Genomic DNA, 20608 nt, shown 5'->3' on the forward strand with positions numbered 1-20608 from the left:
TATGCACCCTGAGCTCCTTTTCGGGTTGAGAGCACTTTATCACAACTATTGCAAAATAATAAAAAAATATAAAATCTCTTCTCACAAGGTTCCCGTGCGTTCAATTCAATTTTGTATCGACACAATCCTCTTACGAGATCAGGCAAATGTGTGAAGAAATAATACAGAAATATTTTTGTTTAATTTAAACATGATTGTTTACACATTATAAACTGTACACGGCGTGGAATAAAAGAAGGGAATTAAAGTAAACAATTCTATCTACAAACGAATCTAATATCCTTTTTAGTTTTTGAGAAAGCATCCTTTTCAAACCCGTTTTGCCAAAGAGGACTTTCTAGATAACATTCGACCACAGTAACCAAAAAGCATCATATGGCCAATCAACTGGGCCTGTTGTTCAGATTGTATCAATATCGTCTCTCTAAATGTATAAAAAAATTCTTTGCAAGCGTTCATCACACTAACATAATCACTCAGCAGTTAAACAAACATTACATTGCATTAATCTCCCTCCAAACTCACGAGGAAGATGTCATATTTACACAACAAAAATAAGCCGGCTTATTTTTTAGAATTATGATGAAAGCGTGTGCATGAGGGATTCTTACTTACAGGAAAAGGGTGCAATGATTCGAATGCTTCAAAGACAGAGTGATGGGGGGTGATGTAAATGCAAAAGTCATGTACAATTACTGTACGTAACATTTCCATTCAAAAGAAGTTTTAGTGGATAAAAGCAAACCAAAATGTGCAAATAAATAACAATCATTAGACGAAAGTGTAAAAAAATCAAAATATACAGGGGTTTTCAATTGATTTCTCAAGGCCCTCACTTCTTAATCACAGAACACAAATTCACCAAACGATTCTGCAATGCCAACGATTGTTCAAATTAAAATTGCAAACTAATAAAACTACCATGTTTGGTTAAAAATGTTAATCTTTTTGTTAAATATTTATGTTGAAAACCAAATAATATTTAAATATTATATTACTAAAAATTATAGCACGTTTAAAAATTTCAAAATATGACAAATGTCATACTTTGAAAAATACCGAACAAATTTATATTCAGCGTTAAATTATCTAACAAACAATTATTTTGTCGCTGTCATCGTTTACTTCTTATCAATTTGGAAATTGTGTGCAACCCAAAACAGAATTTCCATTGACACGCCAAAAAAAAACCTTTTCTCACCCAATTCAACGCATTCTTTTCACAAAAGTGAAAGCAAAAACAAGATGGTGGAGTTACTATTGAACCAAAAAGAAACAAAATTTCGCAAAAAAATAGATTGGATGGGACAGTGAAAAAACATACAAAATTCACCTCACAACCTTCATTCGCAAGCATTATGATGGTGAAAACCATCCAGACGCTAGAAGGTACACAAAAGGTTGAAAAAGAATTTTCACTGTCTCTCTTTTATACAACCATCGGTACGATGTAATCATTCCGATATCATCACAAGCCCATTCACACGCACACGAAGAAACGCTTCAAAATACGCACCCACCGACCGACAAATCTGGGATATAAATTACTCCCGGGGATGAATCGGTGAAATTTTTTATGGCAAAAAAATGCAAAAAAAACCCGAAAACCCTACTCTAGGAAGTAGGATAAAAAAAAGGAAAAAGAAAAAACGTTAATTTAATGGAAAAAATCGCATAAAGTATATAAATTTTCCGATTTCTGTCGTCCGGTTTTTTTTGAAAACATCGCTTCGGAAGGGCATACACGATTGGCGCACGAAGGATAGATCTCACATACCACAACGCTATGCTAAAGACTCACCCCGCAAAAGAGGTATTTTGCGAAAGGATAGCAAAAGTGGAAAAACAGTGTTCTAAACCGTCGCTTCCTATTTTTCGTGGTGTGAGCGATTGTTGGTGTTGGCCTAGGAAAAGAAAAAAAAAAAAGGTTCGACAATTTTTCAGCACTAGTCCCTGGAAAAACCCAAACACACACAGCAGCCAAACTGGAAAATCTAAACGGTTGGACACACCACCAGCAGAAGAGAAAAATGGAAACGATGGTGTTGGATGGAGGGATGGTGTTTTGATGGTTATTTCCTCGTTGCCAAATCAACGAAAACAGTTTCCAACAGTGAAGCTTGCAATGCTCCTCCATCATTGAAGCCTGAGCATTTGTGTGATGCCCTCCTTGTGCTCTGAGCAGTGAGATAGACGCAAAAAGCAGGGCTTTTTTTGACCAAAACAACGTTTGGAGAAAGCAATCTTCTTAGTTTGATCGAATAAAGTCATGGAAAGGGAATCAGCCGAAAAATTGTTCCCAATGGGTCGAACAGTCGGCGCGCATAGTTGTTGTTGAAGGAAGTAGCAGCACAGTGGCAATCAAGGACATGGCACCAAAGCGCGGACCACTTCCAACACCGAGTGTGGTGTTCGGGTAAATGTTCATTTTCGCCATCATGGTAACGAGACGATCTAGAAGGTGGTAGGAGATGATAGGATGGTCGTATGAAAGATAGCAACGCCTAGAACCGGCCAGAGAGTGTCTGAATCGTTGTGAGTCTAGAGTCTGATCATCACCCGTAACCAAGTTGGTGTCTTCATCGTCCAAAACAGGGAAGCTTGGACATTTTCATTTTCCTTCGCAACACACACACACACTAAGTGGGCTTATTTGGTCCAGCGTTTTTGGAACGTTGCTCGACGAAACCCCCGAACGAAAGGAACATAACCAGAGCAACATCCCAACACGGAAGTACCATCAACTGCTCCGAATTTCTGTTCCGTCCAATAAATGAGTTTCGTTCCATGGGTAGTAAACTAAAAACAGGAGAAGTGGAAACAGAACGAAGGGCTGGCATGTACTATAAATCTCCTACACTCCCGCTGCCTAGTGTGCTAGTACCGTACGAAATGGTTTCGAATTTATTTCATGCTAAAGTTGAAGTTATTTACCCGATGCGTGCTCTTATTTCCGCATGGAATTATAAACCGAGGCGACGTACAAGGGCCAACGGAACGGACACAGCAACAAACCGCCTCCACAGTTCAGAGACTAGGACTTTTCGATGACATGACGAACCCCAAGAAGCTGTGGAGAGGCAATTTTGAAGAGGACCATGGTTACTGACATGTTTCCACAGTTTGGACGAGAAGCGAGGAAAAAATGACTACGATCCCAATTTTCCAATTCGATTGACATGCATCAAGCCATAACCGAGGGAACCGGTACATACTATCTCCATCTAGCAGATCAGTTCATCAGAGATACTAAAGCAAAAGTTACGGACAACAATATCGACAAAAAAAACATAACCTTAAATGATTCAACAAACGGACGGTTTTTCAAAGTTTGACATTACTTGCGTTGGGCAACCTTTCTCCATTTCATGGATCATCGATTAGCCCACGCACATTGGGGCAAAGTACACAAAGTCAATATCCAAAAAAAAGTGTGGCATCCGATAACGGTTTCATCAACGCACAGAACAATTTAGACCAAAACAACTATTTAACCGTAGCACCGTAGGATCAGTAATCTTTCCCCTGAAGTGTGTAAGCGATTGGCAAAATTCGACAAGCATTCACTGCATCAACACCGTCTAATAGCGAACGTAATTGATTCCGCACTTGACGTTTTAGTTCCACCGCACTGGCATCACGAGTAACCGTTACTGGACCCTACCATTATCGGCAAAACAACTCCAGTCTCGGGTGGTGCGGGACCTCATCGTACGCCGGACATTCGTGACTGTGATGTCCAGAAAACAGAACGTACCGTTCTCCATCCGATCCATACTTCCATCACCATTCGTCGTCATCATCAACACACATTAGGTGGAATTTTAAAGAGGAATATCATGTCAGTTTTGCGGTACGTGATTCAGCGAGTTCCAGCTGTCCTACACACAACAAAACCTCATCCGAAAGGCATTGTTGCGTACCGCAACAAGATGCTTGTACAAAACCATTGGACCAGAGGTTCGCACAGCATCCCTTAGACACAGAGGGGGGTACACGGCAAATCTTTGTCAGAATGGCAAAGGGGAGTCGCTGTCAAAAAAGCGACACTCATCCAGAGCAAAATTCCAAACAAACGGCACCTACTTTACGGTTTCGCAACAGGAACGATACCACATCCATAACCGCAAAACACCTCCGAAGACAGTCAGCTGTGGACCACGCGTTGCACGTTTCTTCTTCGTCACTCAACCCTGGGGGGACCTGCTATTATTTAGCTAAAACACTCTAATTATAGGGTCTCACAGCATGGAAGGCTTCCGCCCGACCACAAACGGTGAAAAGAGCGCGAGACATACTTGGGGCCGTGTGGTTTCTTGGTCAAGATTTTTCACTGACTTTAATTTGACGGAGAGACCACGAATACCTGACGGAAATCGACTAACGCAGGGGGGGTTCAAATGGATTGAACGCGAATGATACACGACCTCCTCTTGCAACTTTCCTCCTTTGCTGGAAACAAATTCTTCATTCGCTCAAATACTTTAAACAAATTCTTCATTCACACCCGATGTCGGGAAGTGTTCTCAGTGCGCTCTTTAGGTGGTACAGATCTATTAATTGGATTATTTCGCTCAATTTTGTCGACTCACGAGTTTGGTGATGTTTGTTCGAAACGACGCATATCGTAGTGTGTTGATTTCTGCGTATTTCAAATTGCGTTACAAGACGGCACCACTCATCGCACGCATCAACGGTTTAGCGAGACCGGCGCAACTAAATCTAATGAAGATACCAGCAGGATATTCCGATAACTTCGACCGATGGTCGTAATGCTTACGCTGGATCCCTGTAGAGTCGGCTTCCAAATTACTTTTCGAAACGTTTAATAAATCTTAGGTCAGTGTATATTTGAGCAAAACAACAGCTGTATTACTGAGATTTTAAAAATGAAATTCGTATTCCAACTATCTTCCCCTATTGCTGCATATACGCCAGCAGACACCACATCACTCACACTTATCGAACGATCTTCCATACTAAAACATGAAACACCAACAACACTTACAAATTTTCAAATTATTTCCAAACTTTTTGCCACCTCACACAAAACGGGAGTCTTTGCTACCAACTTTACAGTGGGGTTGATACGAGTTACGACCAGGTACACCCCCCACCATCAAGGGAGCGAATTATGCACAAATCGTGCTAGGTCTTCGCAGAAGGGCTTTTCGTAAAATTAAAATTAAGTATCCAACATTTTTGCTTTCACGCAACCCCCCTTTCTAGTGAAGTTTTGGCGCTGTATGTGCCGTGTGGCGTCATAAGGCGGCGAATTAATTGGTATCACGTCATGCGGTGTAGGGGTTTGCTGTCCAGCAGAGGGTAAAAAAACACCACATGAAATACTGCGTCATGGTGGCGCACCAAGCAACCAGAGCTGGATGAAAAGTTTGTCCAGCAGAAAAGGGGATTTTGTCGATACACCGTCCCGCAACGCGGATGTATACTATATATCGTCACGGTAGATATGTGCACGACCTCTTTAAATATCCCCGGGGGAGGTGCAACTTTTACCAGCGCAACACCTACGTGAAGATTCTTATCAGCGTTTGCTTAATTCTGTGGATGCTTATTTTAATTTTGAGTTATTTATTGAAACCATATTTGTAAGAAAATAAATAAAACTTACGTGATTTTTTTAAAGATGTTATCCGCAACAAACCAAAGATCGTTCAGGACTGTAACAAGAATAAAAATAAAACATAAGTAAGTTAGTGCAACAGCTCACTTTGTATATTAAAATTTGGTGGATAATGTCTTCTTGTTCAATCAAATGCGTTTGGCAGAAAAGCAGAACATGGATATTTTAGATACGCGAATTTTTGGGGACCTTAGCGCTCAGCTAAAATAGTCTATCTGGGATACTACCTGTATAATCTTTTATGCTATAAAAAATATTTACTATAAAAAAGTGTTAAGTATAATTTTTTGAATCATTTGAATAGCTTTTAGTGTCTTGAAGATCTTGGACTTTCTTTTAAGATAATACAGAAACGTTGTATGTGTACAGACACTACGTTGTATGTGTGTCAAAGTCCTTGATAAGCGAACTGGTCCAGATGAGATTGTAGCCACGATCTTTGATGTACAAATCGGAACCTGAAGTTACTGGACAGTGGAGCTGTTCTCATGAAAAGCGCCAATTACGTCTCAACAATAACTATATTATTATGTTATTTGACGCTTATGTAAGTGTATTTATTTGTACATCAAAGCTACAGTATTTTTACCTTATTTATCAAAAATAAAAACAATAATTCACAAGCTACATAACACGAATATCTGTAACATCAATAAAGAGCCAAATACAAAAATCTCTGAAATTAGTACAGTTTCTAGAACATAAAACACATAGAACATAAAAACAACCAGGAACTTCAGCGTTTCCTTATTACTTTATTTTTTTTCCACACATTTTAACACCATCAAACCAGTTGTACAACTACAGTACTACAGTTTCATACGTACTTCCTTCCCAATTACAGAACTCATGCATGCAACATTCAATTATTGACCGTGTGCATGAAGATGACACCGACAGCGAAAAGCGAACAACGTAGGTATAAAACAAACCGAAGACAGGAAATAACACGACATTCCATTTACCACCATAAAACACTCGAGCCGTCATCGAGAAGATGTTGCCTGATGGAAATAACAAAAAAAAACAAACTAAAAGAGAACACCGGCTTAAATGGCTGAATCATAGCCAACGCGCACCACTCGTGGCTGCATCCATCAGGTTTGCCAGGTTGTAAAGTACTTTGGGTACAAATCCCTTACTCTCCCTTAAATGGTCATTGTTCTCGAAAAGCATCCGCCCGTTTGGTCCCGTGACTCCATGCCCTCGTGTTCGCTTACGGAAAAATCAAGTAAAAGGGAAGGTTATCTTAGACACAACACCACCACAGTGCCACCTTCGCCATGGTGCATGTTTATTTTGCGTTTCTCAGTCATCTTTTATGGAGTCTCTATATTTGCGCTTATACAACGACCATCACACAACGGAATCGCACGCTTGCACACGCGGGTCAATAGTCACTCTTTAAGCAAATAGCGGTTCGCGCGTGCAATCTACCCCCGCGTCAACCCCCATCCATCCTTTACTCTCACTCTCTTCTTTATTTCCATCCGAAGGTTGGCTTATGCAAAGTTCAATCATAACCAAATCGATCTAAAAACCATTGCCATGCTCAATCCCTTATTTGGTGCAAGCAGGTAGAAGAGACGCGTACTCCCTTCGTTCAATTTCCCAGCAGCACCGCGCATACACAACAACGAAAAAAAAGCGAAACATTAGTGCACAAATTCCTCAACATAAAGCAAAAATTATGTTCAACCCAAATTACTGCTGAACCCTATCCTCTCTCTTCTTCTCTTCGGATTGAAGGAGGACCCCGGAGCAAGCAAACTTATTTCGTGATCGGGTGGCCGAAAAGATATTAATGGTGCGACTGGCTTTGACCACAATGACGAAATGGAGCAGCGAACGAATGTCGACGAACCGTTGGCCGGATGAAGTAGTGGTTCGCAAATAAGAAGGAAACATCCACCAGACATGCCATGCACAAAATATAGAGCATTATTAACTCCTGGCTCGTACCACCATTCCACCCTTAACGCGCCATTTCCCGTTGTCTGGGCATCGTAAGAAGCACTCGCGCACCTTACCCTCGATTGGAACCACATTTCTAGGTCCAGCTGATGGGGCAGCGCACCAAAAAACACGAATGATCTAAGATCTACAATCCAAGATGATTGTCCGTGATTTTCCCAGTGCGCTCAGGAACATCGCGCTAGCCGCACAGACCACGGCGTGGTTCGAATTCTGCTGCTGCTACCTTAGCTACGATAGAAACATCTTGCTGCTCTACAATCATTTGATTATTATAATAATTATGTAGCTCGCGCTGTTTACAAACAACCGCACACTCAGCCAAACATCCAACCCAACCACCACCGTTACGGATTGCAAACTCGCTAACGGTTACATTTTGATTCGAAGAAGCATTGCAAAAATCGTGAAGTAGTGGGTTTTAGATTTTGTGTTTTTTTGCTTGTTTTGCTCCCTGTTTAAGCTAACGCAGTTTATTCTTCCTATCAAGAGAACCATTCCCGGGGATAATAACGGGGTATGTACGAAATTCGAAGAAGTTACTGTCGTTGATGCTAATTCGTAGCGGAGTAAAATGAAATAAATTACATAAATAATTCATGTAACAAGAAGCGATTTTAGACGAGATTTATATTATGCAAGTCGTATTTCAATAAATAATTAAACTTAATTAAACCATCTAAATATCATTTTCAAACTTAATTAAAAATATAACGTTCATCTTTTACATTATTTTCTACAAAAGAAGAGCAATTGTTCACGTTAAATAGCGGCTGAACGGCGAAGAAGAGCGATGGTCTTGTGCCTTGGTGGTCGGTTTATCACACCGAAGGCAATGGGTAAAATCTCATCCTCTCTAGGATCTAAAAATTATAATACACGAATACCGTTTATTCGAGTACTATTTACCCGGGTGTCGGATTAACCGTGCAGCTTCGGAAGAGACAGTTCCAAATGCGATTTAGATTAAAGAATTATTCGGAAATACTCCGATTTCGTAAATGAAAGCATAAGTGAGAAGTTTATGAGTAAATGCTGACAGATTACATATTCTAACGAAGAAATAAATACAGATTTCTTTAACAACAATAAACTATTAACCAAAATAACATCGTGAACTTAAACAAACCCCAAATATCATACATTAAAAATTAAAATTTATAAACAAAAGGAGGCGTGTCTCTATTATTCGTGTTATCCGTTTATTCGGCCCGATTCGCGTTCGTATTTGTCCGGAAAATTAGTGTTTCTTACAATAAGTTATCTAAATTAGTGTAACCTAAAACATTTAATGAAATTAAAACTATCTTCATTCCCATTGATCAAGTTCAACATCCTTGGGCTAAGGTTGTAATAACTACTCTCGGTCATTGCATTCCATACAATAATTCAGTTTTTTAATGCGAAACCGACGATGTTAATCCATGTTAATAGAAGATCCAGTCCGACAGCGATTTGATCCACATCCATCGGTGTACCGAACAGATTGCTACGCCACGAGACCATTGAACTGTCCAACGAAACGGACGTTAATTACACCTCATAAACGACACCGCAATGGTAAAATGGATTTTTTGCTTTATAATACTAAGCTAAATTATGTTTTTGACAATTAAAATAAATATGTCTATTTTATTGCCGTTAATAAGACAATTAATAAAGATACATGGCAAGCAACAATGTTCACAATAAACATAAATCAAAGTAAAATCAACAGCATCTTCTTTCACACACCAAAACACATACAATATTTACAAACATTACTGCAACACCACGAAACCACCTTCACCTTCTAAAATCTTCGAAGAAAACAACATGATGGCTGATGTTTTCATCTCAACCGTTTAACACCCCTCAGGGCCGCCTACAGCCTTACCGCCAACAATAAATGTAATTGATCCGGAACGATTGTTGCATATCATCGCACTTAATAAAGGATAAAAAGTATGCCCGGGTACGGCGAGAAGAATGTTTCAGCAGTGTGCCAAAAAAAACGGAAACTTTTCAAGCACGTTTCACAGCGCAAACAAACACACATTCTGATGGAGCTAGCACAATGCGCGGACGGTGCATAACAGCAAGCGAGGAGTACGGGATACCTTCAACAGCTACCGAAACTGATCCTTTCCCAAAGTCGGTACCCATAAACATATAATGCCTTGTGGAGATGGTTTTACGTCTCCGAACGCGTGTGCTGTGGACCTCTCCTTAGCAAACATAATATGATTTTTTTTTACTCGTTGATTTTGTGCAATTTTGTTTCCCTTTTTCGACGCCGTTTTCTCTGTTGATCGACATTCGCCAACCAACGCGTTGGCATAAGCGAGTGTGTACCAAACCGGAGGGCTTATACTTTTTCATGGTCATGAGCAAAAATTTTTGCCGGCAAACGGGGAAACCACTCGCAGAAACTCGCTCACACAATTCGTTCCTTGTTTTTGGCCCGAAAAGCTTTTTGGACGGTTGCTGGGCTCATGCATTCATTTATGCTTACCATGTCTGGAAACGCTTACCGTCTATCCGTAACAATACCTTCTCCACAAAAGCCATCGTGTTACATATGCATTCGGGTATGACTGTGTGCATACATTAAGCATATCATTACTATAAAAGTACCAAGCAACCGAACACACCAACGGAAGGCAAACCGGCAGTTGGCAATAGAAGAGTGGCATTTAAACAGCAAAAGCAAAGAAAAAAAAGGAAACGAAACGAGAGCAAACGAAACGTGGACGATAAAACCACTAACCATATGGTGGATGATTTGAAGAAGATCAGCACTAAAGGCCACATGGTTCTGTATGCAACGCGAGAGAAGAATCTTCCACCACTTTGAAAAGGTAACTCCAGAGGGCTTTCACATATCGCGACCTGGAACGCCACAACACAGGGTTCTAAGCTGTACCGACCCGAGAGCCCGGGCTCTAGCATTTATTCTTGTTTTTGTTTTGAATACCAATGCATGTTGTACTGGAACAAAAACATTACAATATGAACCGGTTCTCTGTGGCTACACTTCAAGCGTCCCTTTAACTCCACCAGCGACCAAGGGGGAAAACGTGAACCGTGGAGAGCCCTTTTAACCAAGGGGTTCTCCACTTTCCGGAATCTCACACCGAATGCGAGACAAAATCTTCTACGACGGGCAGCTCACGTGATCGCGGAACCTCTTCGTCAGGTCGAGTGCATCTTCAATTCGTATGCATTTGAACGATTATGCTTGTGGGACATGCAGGCAAACAACACAGTCCTTATTGAAGGCTGCAGTACACACCAGCGTACAAATCAATGACAACCATAACGCAAAGCGTTGTAAAACGAGCCGAGAAAATAATAGATTCGAAGGTGCAAAGACATGGAAGGACAGAAGAACTATTTTTGTTTTGATGGTTCCACATACGACACATAGCACTGGTTTGAGGTTATTGTTCTACATCGTACCTGAGCAGATGTAATAGACGAGACAGCACAAAGCAAGGATAGCAGGACATGCAAATGAAACAAATGGAAGTGTGTTAAATGTTTCCGCAGAAGAGAAAAAAAAAAACATAATAAGCAACAATTCTTTGAACGTTGCTGCGCAGGTATGATTAAAAATGAGAAGAACAGTTCACATTTATGCCACGAAATGACAAAAACATTGCAAGATTGCAACGTTAAAGGAATTCACATACATTGAAGGGGCGAAGCGTATGGGGAAAAAATACTTAGAAATTCTCCAACTAGTAAATACAGTTGTTACAAGTAAATTTGTTGTTGACCAAATATCGAATTATATAGATATTCAACCGAATTAAAATACATAGATTTTACAGAGGTTTTCAATACTTATTTGGTAATAATGTTTTCCGCCATTTTGATATCAACAGGTTGAATTGCGATATGATCTGTTGCGGTTAGAAAAACAAAGGACGGTTTTGGAAAACCAAGAACAGGTAGTCCCCGATATTCAGGGTACCTCTTACATACGGATTCGTAGATAAGCGAATTTTAAAATTTGATATCGTCGAATTAATTCAAATATTTTTTAAAACTAATTTTAGGAAATGTTGATACTGCAACTGTCATTTGGAAACGAAATTTTATGGAGAACTAATATTGTATCTCGGGGACTACCTGCACAAATAAGAGCAAATCCAGTCTTTTGAATTATCTTAGATATCTTTTACAGATCCTTCCTATAATACTAACTCACAGAAACTTTAAAAATGGGACAGATGATTATTGTCTGTCTTCTCAATAAAAAATAAGCTACTAAAAAATACTAAAATAAGAAATTTATGGAATTGTATCAAATATTGACAATTTCTTAATCATAGAACTGTTAAAACGTACTTGTTCCATATTCTAACAACATATAACATATACACAAAACAAACAAGAACTATCTTAAGCTCTTATCCCTTCGGTATTAGATTTCCCACTTTCATCCTTTCCGTTTTCATCTCAATAAACTAATTCGTATCAACCAATTAGCGTCCATCTGTCAAAGGAAAGATGCGTAGCACAACAAACATCAATACCGACGTGCTCGAACAGTTAAAGTAATTGGCTAGCAGGGCCAATTACAACCTAATCCTAATCCTCCCACGTCTCTCTCTCTCTCAGTGCTCGAGTCTTGAGCAACAACTACACATACAACCCCCAATATCTCACACCGCATGTCCTTTAATTTGCTGCTGTGATCTGATATTATTTTATCGATGGACACATTCGGTTCCCCCCTCCCCTAGCGTACAATCGGACGGAAAATCTTTCCTCACAGTCACGTGTCTAGTCTTTGCAAACATAAATCGTTTAGCAAAAGTTTACTATCCATGTTTACCATCTCTCGTCTTCACCCTCAGTCGATCGGAAGATTTCACAGCTAAGAAAACTCTCTTCCGCAATACTTGCTGGTAAAAGTTTATTCAACTACAGTTGCTATAATTAATGTTCCTGGCTCTTCGCATGGAGCGTGCGGGTACAGTTTGGTACAAATAAAAGCGAACAAATTACTTTCATTCGTATCAGTTGAATAAAATAAAACCACATTAAACTATGATGAAATGACTGATACTGAATAGTGCAGAAAACTAGATTGTTAATAGAACAAGGGGAATTCTGTTTCACCAACCATAATAAAACATTGTTTTAAATTATGCATCAGATCTCTCAAGCGTTAGAGAGCAAGGTCCATCAACCATGCTCAATTTCCTATATAGCTCGGGCAATTTGTTGAAGAATTAGACGATTAGCCTGAAACAAAATGGGAGTCACCCCAATAAAGTAAAGGACATTCGTGTTTTCCTCCAAAAACAAAAACGCTTCAGGCATAGCTTAGCATTCTCTACCAGGCGTTTAACTTCGTGTGGACCCTCAAAGGAAGGTGATGAAACCATGACCAAAAAAACAACAACCATCTCCAACAAACCGCACCAAAACAGGAGCGTGTCGCAATGTTTCTGCCCGAGGCGTAAATCCCTATTAAAATATTTGATAATTGATAACATCTCACTTTTGCACAGTGTTCGACTTACACGCGGCTATGTTGCGTTAGCTTTAGGAGCGTGTAGAAAATTTATTACAGCAAAGCGTAAGTACGCACACGCACGCATTTGCTTTCTTTGTAAGCACACAAATGGTGACATTCTTCGCATGAATGTCCCTTTCACCAGGCGCCATTTTGTTTCGCCTTTGTTTTGCAAAGTCTCAATAAAAAAGCGCATGATTGTGAGGTTAATCTTATTATTTTAATCTATGTATAAATAATTCAAAAAGTTCGTTAAAGGCGTTAAAGTTCAAAATATGTTAAAAAAATCTTTATTAGATGTAAGGTATTATATGGAATTTTATTTATTTTTCGATTATAAAGGCTTTTGCCGTATTGTCAAAACAGAGTTTTATGTTCTTAATATAATATTCATTCTTTTTTTCGTAATTATGAATTACATTATAAAAACTATCAACAATATTTTTCATAACAAACAAAAAAATATATATTGTGAAAAGACCACCCATGTACACATTTACAGTTTGCAGCAAAAAAAAACACCGAACATTAAAATCCTGTCGTCACAACATCAGAACGAATTATTACCCTTGATAACATAAAACTCACCTAAACGCAACACAACAGCGTGGATAATCCGACAGCTTTTACTTGAAACCCATCGGAACAGCACACAACAGCACTGAAGCGCTACTGATTTTCTTTGAGGTGTGCCGATTCATGGATAACCCAAATCGAAGCAGTAATTTCACGCAAATTTTCCTCTCCAGCTGGTTCCAGCTGACGGGTAGGTAAAATTATACGTTTCGGAACAAAAACGGCCAATCAATTAGAGAGTAGTTTTTGTGCACGTGTGTGTGTGTGCGTATTTTTTGTCTTTTTACCTTTGGGACGCATTTCCTGCAATTGAAAGGATGGCGAAATGCAGCTGATTGTGATTAAGGTCGGAAATCTGGGATGCGAAGGGAGTTAAAATAACACATAATAAAAAACACACGCACACACCCATACAAGACCGGGCCCTAGCCCACGAAACAATTCCATGAGGGATCAGCATGTGAAAAGATTTCGCTTTCGGACCCTTTCTTCTCGATGGCATCGCTCCCTTTAGCGTCACAGTTGATCACACTTTTCGGGTCGTTCGCTTCATCCGTGTCAAGGATCGACAGCATCAAACTGCATATGTAACGCACACCAAACCATCATCATCACCACACCACCACACAATACCGAAGTGTGTGGCTTCCAATTTTGGGACACCCAGTAATACAATGTGTGCCTCTTTCTATGCGCGCCCTCTTCTTCGCTATGGATCGCGTTTGGTGCATGAGACGAGGAGGTTTGAACACCTCTGATTTTTCGTATTCGAACGGCATCGAATTTCCGGCAAACGGTAATGGGACAGAAATTCAATGACACAGCAGCCGAACAGAGGGAGGACACTGGCACACAGACCCTTCACGAAAAAGGGGGAAACGGGAGAACAGTGGCTGACGACAAACGCACATATGTTTCGCTGGGTTTCCGAAAGTCAGGATGGCATATACACACAAGAGACCCAGGAATATACGGCGCATAAGCGTCCTCGGAATTTTACCCCTCTCGTTCTCCTTTCTCCTTTGCGAACCATAGACAGAGGGAGGAAAAATCATGGTTGTAATAGCAGCTGCCACCAACTGCATGTAGGATGACGCGCGCTGAGCAGCATCATTTGCTAGATGAAGCATTAAAAAAAAGGAAAAACAGAACAATACAATGCTTTTTCCTCTGTTGAAGATGGTTCAGACAAACAGTAGTACTGTAGGAAATAGACGATACTGGGCTTGCAACAGATTGTAAGACTTCCACATTTTTATATTTTTAAATTTCAGAAAATATGGTTTGAGGTATTAAATAGTAGAGTTTGGAGTGGTTTGAAGGAAATTGTGAACGTAAGCGATGAGAATTAGTACCTGTAAGAGAGAGTGGGATTTGATAACGTACCCGGTCGAGTGCAGTCCGATACCACTACCACTGTACCACCGAGCCGTGCATACAATGATGTGCAAAAACTTCAATATACACAAACTAGAGACATAACTGAAATATTATTGAATTTTAATTCTTTCAAGGTAATTAGAAAATACATAAAAGAAGTCTTAAAATCCCTGAGGTATTGAAGTGCCTGTCGATACGAACTTTATATATACAAATTAGAGACATAACTGATATATTAATATGTTTTACTTCCTTCAAGGTAATTATAAAATATATACAAGAAGTCTTGAAATCCTTGAGGATTGATGTGGATGTTCAAAAAAGTATATTTTCAGCAAAGATACAGGAAGTTGGATTTTTACAACCAAGGTGTATCTTAGGTTGAAGATATCACTAGATCTTTCGAAAACTAGAAATCGTTTAATAAATTGAAGTATCATCTCACTTATTTAATTTAGACAACAACGCTCCTGGACAACATCAGCAAGTTATGAATGTATTAATCAATTACAATCCCTTACGAGAACTCATCCACAACTCACTCGAAACAAACAGTAAGTAAATTAACAGATTATCTTAAAACAAGCCCTCATTTCGCAGTCCCGCCTCAATCATTTTCTTACCCACTCAAACCAAAACGGAAAGATTATCGACCACCGGCGTGTCCTCGGTAATGTCTGTTACTTTTTTAATGCTTCTTCATTTATTTCTTCCACGAATGGTATCACACACCGCACACGGTGGTATTACAACGTAAAGCCACGGTGTGAAAGCCCTTCCGGAAAACACCAATGTTGGATGATTTTTTTTTTCGGTGACTAAGATATCAAACCGTCATCATTGTCAGACACCGGGGAGCCACCGATAAAGTTTCGTGTTTCCCAAAAAAAAAAGAAACGAGAAATAAAAAATACACCATTCGGGTAATCTTTAATTCCTTCATTAGTGCGCGCACGCCACCACGCCACGAATACAACAATTCTCCAACAAAAGCACTGTTGGAGGGTGGATTATTCTTCTCCCCACCTTTACCATTCGACCTTTAAAGGGGCAGGATAGCAGCAGTTGGCGGGAGGGGTGATGGTTATGCTACGCGAGGCCGGTTTCATGTTTTATGATCGTGCATTTGTACAACAAAAACCGGCAAAAGGGGGTGCAGATCACGTGTATCGCTGTGCGGCAGCGGTAGTAAATATGGAGGAAAATACCATTCTCAAATTTCCATTTCCAGGTTTCATTGGCGTTATATTTTGACGTTTCTTTATGTCGTTGAACTTGAAGTGCAGTTAATTGCGTTACAAGAGGTGAAGAAAAGAGCATCTTATGTCACCATTTACGGGTAATCATCAATTTGACAAAAAAATATGATCACTTCAAGCTTGAAACAAACAGCAATGGTAATTTTATAATGAAAAAAAAAATAATTTATTGTGTGTTTTATTGGTGCCAAACCAAAAAAAACCTGTGAAGATGCATAAAACATTAGACATCTCTGAGCATCTTTTTTTTATTCCCAATAAACATTCTTTCGACTGGATTGAAATTGGGCATGAAATTTATGTCCATAGCAGACATCACCAACCACCAACAATAATATCGGCAAATATCCGTGAATGATACACACGCACATCCAACAGACGTCACCGACGCCGCCGCACACTCCAAGGCGGAGTACAAGGCGAGCTAAATCTCAGCCTCATTTAACGGTTCGGTGCTCTTTTCTACTCTTAAATGGGTGATGTGTCAATTACGACTGTCGCAGACATGACAAAGTCTCCGACATTCATCTGCTTCGCAGCAGCAGTGTCATTTTTCCGGCGCGTGCTTGCCGATGACGGGAAAAACGTGACCAAACCATATTGAGCAAGCGCATAAAAGTGTAAATTGATTGTGATGTGATATCGGCAAGGTGCTGAGGACTAATTGATATTTACTGACGGGTGTGGATGTGATTGAGGAAACGGGAAAAGGGACGATTGAGAAACGAATAACACATAGCATTTCAGCATTTGTCTCATGGATTGATTTGGCATGTGCCAGCATCTCGAGCGTAGCGCATCTTCAAATAGCATTGTTTGAGAATTTCAATATTGGTGTATAAGATATTCCATTGTTCGTGAAAAGAGTACGAAATAGTGTTACAGATGGTCCTCAAGATACGCAATTTTTCGAATAGGATCCAAGATTAATTTCTCTCTCATGCTATAAATTCAACAGTTGCCTTATCCCACGTAATTTCCAAACCAATACCTCAAATTTCAGCATGATGCGCTCTCTGTGATTGCTTATGAAGTTCTGCTGTTAGAATTCATCCATTATCTGTATAATCGAGTATCTGCCTCTGGAGAATACAATAACAAAAATATCAAATATTTCAAAATTATCTACAACTTAAAATATTTATTTGAAAATGTGTAACAAAAATTCCCCAAAAATGATTACAAAACTAAGTAAAAGAAAACATTCTTCTCTTAATAGTATTACTGTACAGCAAAGGAATTGTAAAACACCCCCCCAAAAAGATGAAACGTTTCTCATGTTGTCCATTTACTTTGCGCGAACGCGGCGCATGTTGTCCATCGAAAAACGATACACAGCAACCCCTAGAACTACACTACCCTAGGCAAGACTTCTTCCCTCACGAATTACGTGTTCATTTTTATTTTCCTGCTGGACAAAAAAAAACTACACCAAAAGATTCCCGAACAAGCAGACGGAACGATTTAAAGGCGAATCGTCCTGTGTTGTCCACCCTCAAAACATTAACCTTCCCTACCGTAGTCTCACGGGACGTGCCTCAGGAATAACATACGATTCTACCATCTCCAGACCTAGCTAGAAGCAATACTACACTGCTGGTTCCGGTTTGGTTTTGTTGTGGCAGTAATGGTGTGCGGTTAATCCACACCGGACTTAATATACACTTTATTCCGTTCCGTCCTGTAACAAACCCTCCTCCTCCTCCTCCTCCTTAGCACAAAAGCCTTGGAACTGAATTTTGATGGTGACGCCGACCAGAGTTTTGAAGGCAGGGGGGAGAAAAAGTTTTTCCTGGTTTACTGCCGAATTTTCATTGCACTCTTCTTCAGGTTTGCCGTGTCTAGGGGCTGCAAAACCGAATCCGGTGCAACTGTGGCAAGTCCAGAGGTTGCTGAATCGTGGTTTTCGGTCGATGAATTCTACCACGCTACCGCATACAAATCCCAACGGATTCATCGTTGCGGTTCGGTCTACCGGGATGGTGGGCTCGTTAAGGCGTGTGTACACCGAGCGAGAGGTGTAACATTAGAGAGCGCACATTTCGGTAAACCAAATACACATTTCGTGTAGTCCCCGGAAAAATATCTTGGTGCATATTTTATTCAGTTGCATTTCGGAAATGAACATTGACATAGGGAGGCGCAGTACGTGCAGTCGGGAAATTCTGGTCATGTCCAGGAATGGAATATTAGTTTCGATAAAGTAAAGAATAATATTACCTGTGGTAAATCAAACTTCCGTAATGATACACAGCGTAATAGGAAAGAAATCATACAGAAGGTAGAAACTTGAACTACCTACCTACACATTACATGCACCGCGAGAGGAGTGCTTCTCACGTCTGCCAAGAATTGACTGAGTCAAGATGTTACCGAAACGTACACTCGGCCCAGTTATGCCATTTTAATGAACAACTTCTAGCAACGAATCGCACTCTGGAGAGAACGGAACACTGGCTTTACGGAAGCATCTTGTCGAGCAGATATTTTTAATGGCCGCGCGGCCCTTCTTCCTGTGGTTTCTTTTATTGCGCTTGTACAGACATACAGACAATCCTCCCGAGCTACCTTGGATGCACTGTAGCAGCAGGAATCGTAAAGTTTGGCAAAGGAATCCACCAAAAACCTCCATCGATACCCATTTATGTCTGCTGTCTGTAGTTGCAGCGTGCAAACAGCAGGATCTTGCTTTTTGCAAGCAAAGAATCTTCTCTTCCTTAGTCCTGCACAGTACAGGCTATATTCTGGCATATATTCGAAGAACGTTGGTGGGTTGTGCTTGAAAAAGTTAACGATCTTCAAGAGATACTTTTTAACGCTCATACACCCAAACGAGACGCCATTTTAAAAGATTATTGGAATGTGTGGTATTATTGCACATAAAAATTTCACTACCCAATACAAGCTCCCGTTTGTAATTTGAAAGAGAAAACTGAGAATTTGCAACAAAAAAACATAAAAATTAAACCTGTCTGCCCTAGTCAGTTGTGAGACGCTAAATTGTTACATATTTGCTCCCTCTTAATGCTCATAAATAATCACCAATCGAACGGGAAACACCTTCCAATATTGGTGATCGGTTGTGCTTGGAATTGAAAGCAACTTCGAAGTAGTTCAGCGTTTAACGAAATCAAAACGAACCAACCCACTCCAACCGTCAAACATTAACGCATCTTTTCCTCAACTCAATTGTGGGCTTGTTGTGTAAGGTCTAAATTATAGACTGTCCATCTTACTGTGGGCAAAGAGGGAAGCAAAACGAAGCGTGAGCTAAATTTCCAACACGCCCCAAACAGGAACTTCACTTTTCGCACACAAAACGCACACTCTACTAATTCAATATACAGTGTGGTGAAAGGAAAGCAAATAATCACACAACAACTAAACGCACCTCGAAAAACATCACCCAACAAAAATGGGCTTTCCATTTTGTTAAATTGAAATTGTTTTTTTTTGACACTCAACTGGGATGTTGGATCAGCTGAACGACAAAAGGAAGCTGAGCAACATATTTTGATTGAATCAATAGAAAAATAAATCAAACCTTAATCATCATTTACTTACCATTTGAATGTTCGATCTTCTCTTTGAATTGTTGTTTGTTTTTTTTTTTTTATTTTCCTGGTCAGATCGCCATATTTATTCCTTCACTTTTGACACTTGTTCATGTGGAATACAAATTAAACATTTTTTTACCTTCCTTTATGACAAGTTGATCGTTTTGTTACGTTTACACACTTTTTTCATACACTTTTTAATTTCATTATTCACTTACTTCGTTTCCTCTTTTAGTTATGTTAAACACAAAGCACAAATTACACTTATTTTCACTATCTGCAATAAAGATTTTTGTTATTATAATTATTGTGAATTTTTTTCTGATTTTTTTTTATTTGTAAGTAATTGACACTTTAATTTTGTTTTATTTTTTTTTTGAAAAAAAAAAACACACAGCTTCATTCATCACGACATGTTCTTTCTGATTTTGTGGAACACTGGAAACAAACAAAACAGGCACAACATAAATGCACAAACATCATCCTACATGTAGGACATGTAGGAGAGGATGGATCGATGGGCACAGGAATATTCATCCCACTACAATCACAACGTCATCAATTTTCGTTGCACGAAAAATCGTGAACCATCCATCGGGCACAAAAAATATAACACCATTTTACATACGAGAAACAACTGCACACATACGTACGCACGTTTAGCATCTCCATAAATCGTCATCAATAACAATAAATGGCCACATAA

General features: G+C 39.6%; 1 protein-coding gene across 4 annotated transcripts in view; it reads right to left on the bottom strand.

The window, feature by feature from the left end:
• Window positions 1–20608, bottom strand: part of LOC125766953 (protein sax-3-like) — a 152329-nt gene that overhangs the window by 79734 nt on the left and 51987 nt on the right. For 3 of the 4 annotated variants that reach the window (XM_049433075.1, XM_049433077.1, XM_049433074.1), the window contains exons 2-3: window positions 19910–20179; window positions 5633–5681 (exon numbers count right to left, since the gene is read on the bottom strand). The gene's annotated coding sequence lies outside the window, so the exon portion shown is untranslated. The remainder of the gene's footprint in view (window positions 1–5632; window positions 5682–19909; window positions 20180–20608) is intronic. The other variant, XM_049433076.1, reaches the window with a different exon arrangement.

This window comes from Anopheles funestus, chromosome 3RL (genome assembly GCF_943734845.2).
Source record: "Anopheles funestus chromosome 3RL, idAnoFuneDA-416_04, whole genome shotgun sequence".
Taxonomy (NCBI): domain Eukaryota; kingdom Metazoa; phylum Arthropoda; class Insecta; order Diptera; family Culicidae; genus Anopheles; species Anopheles funestus.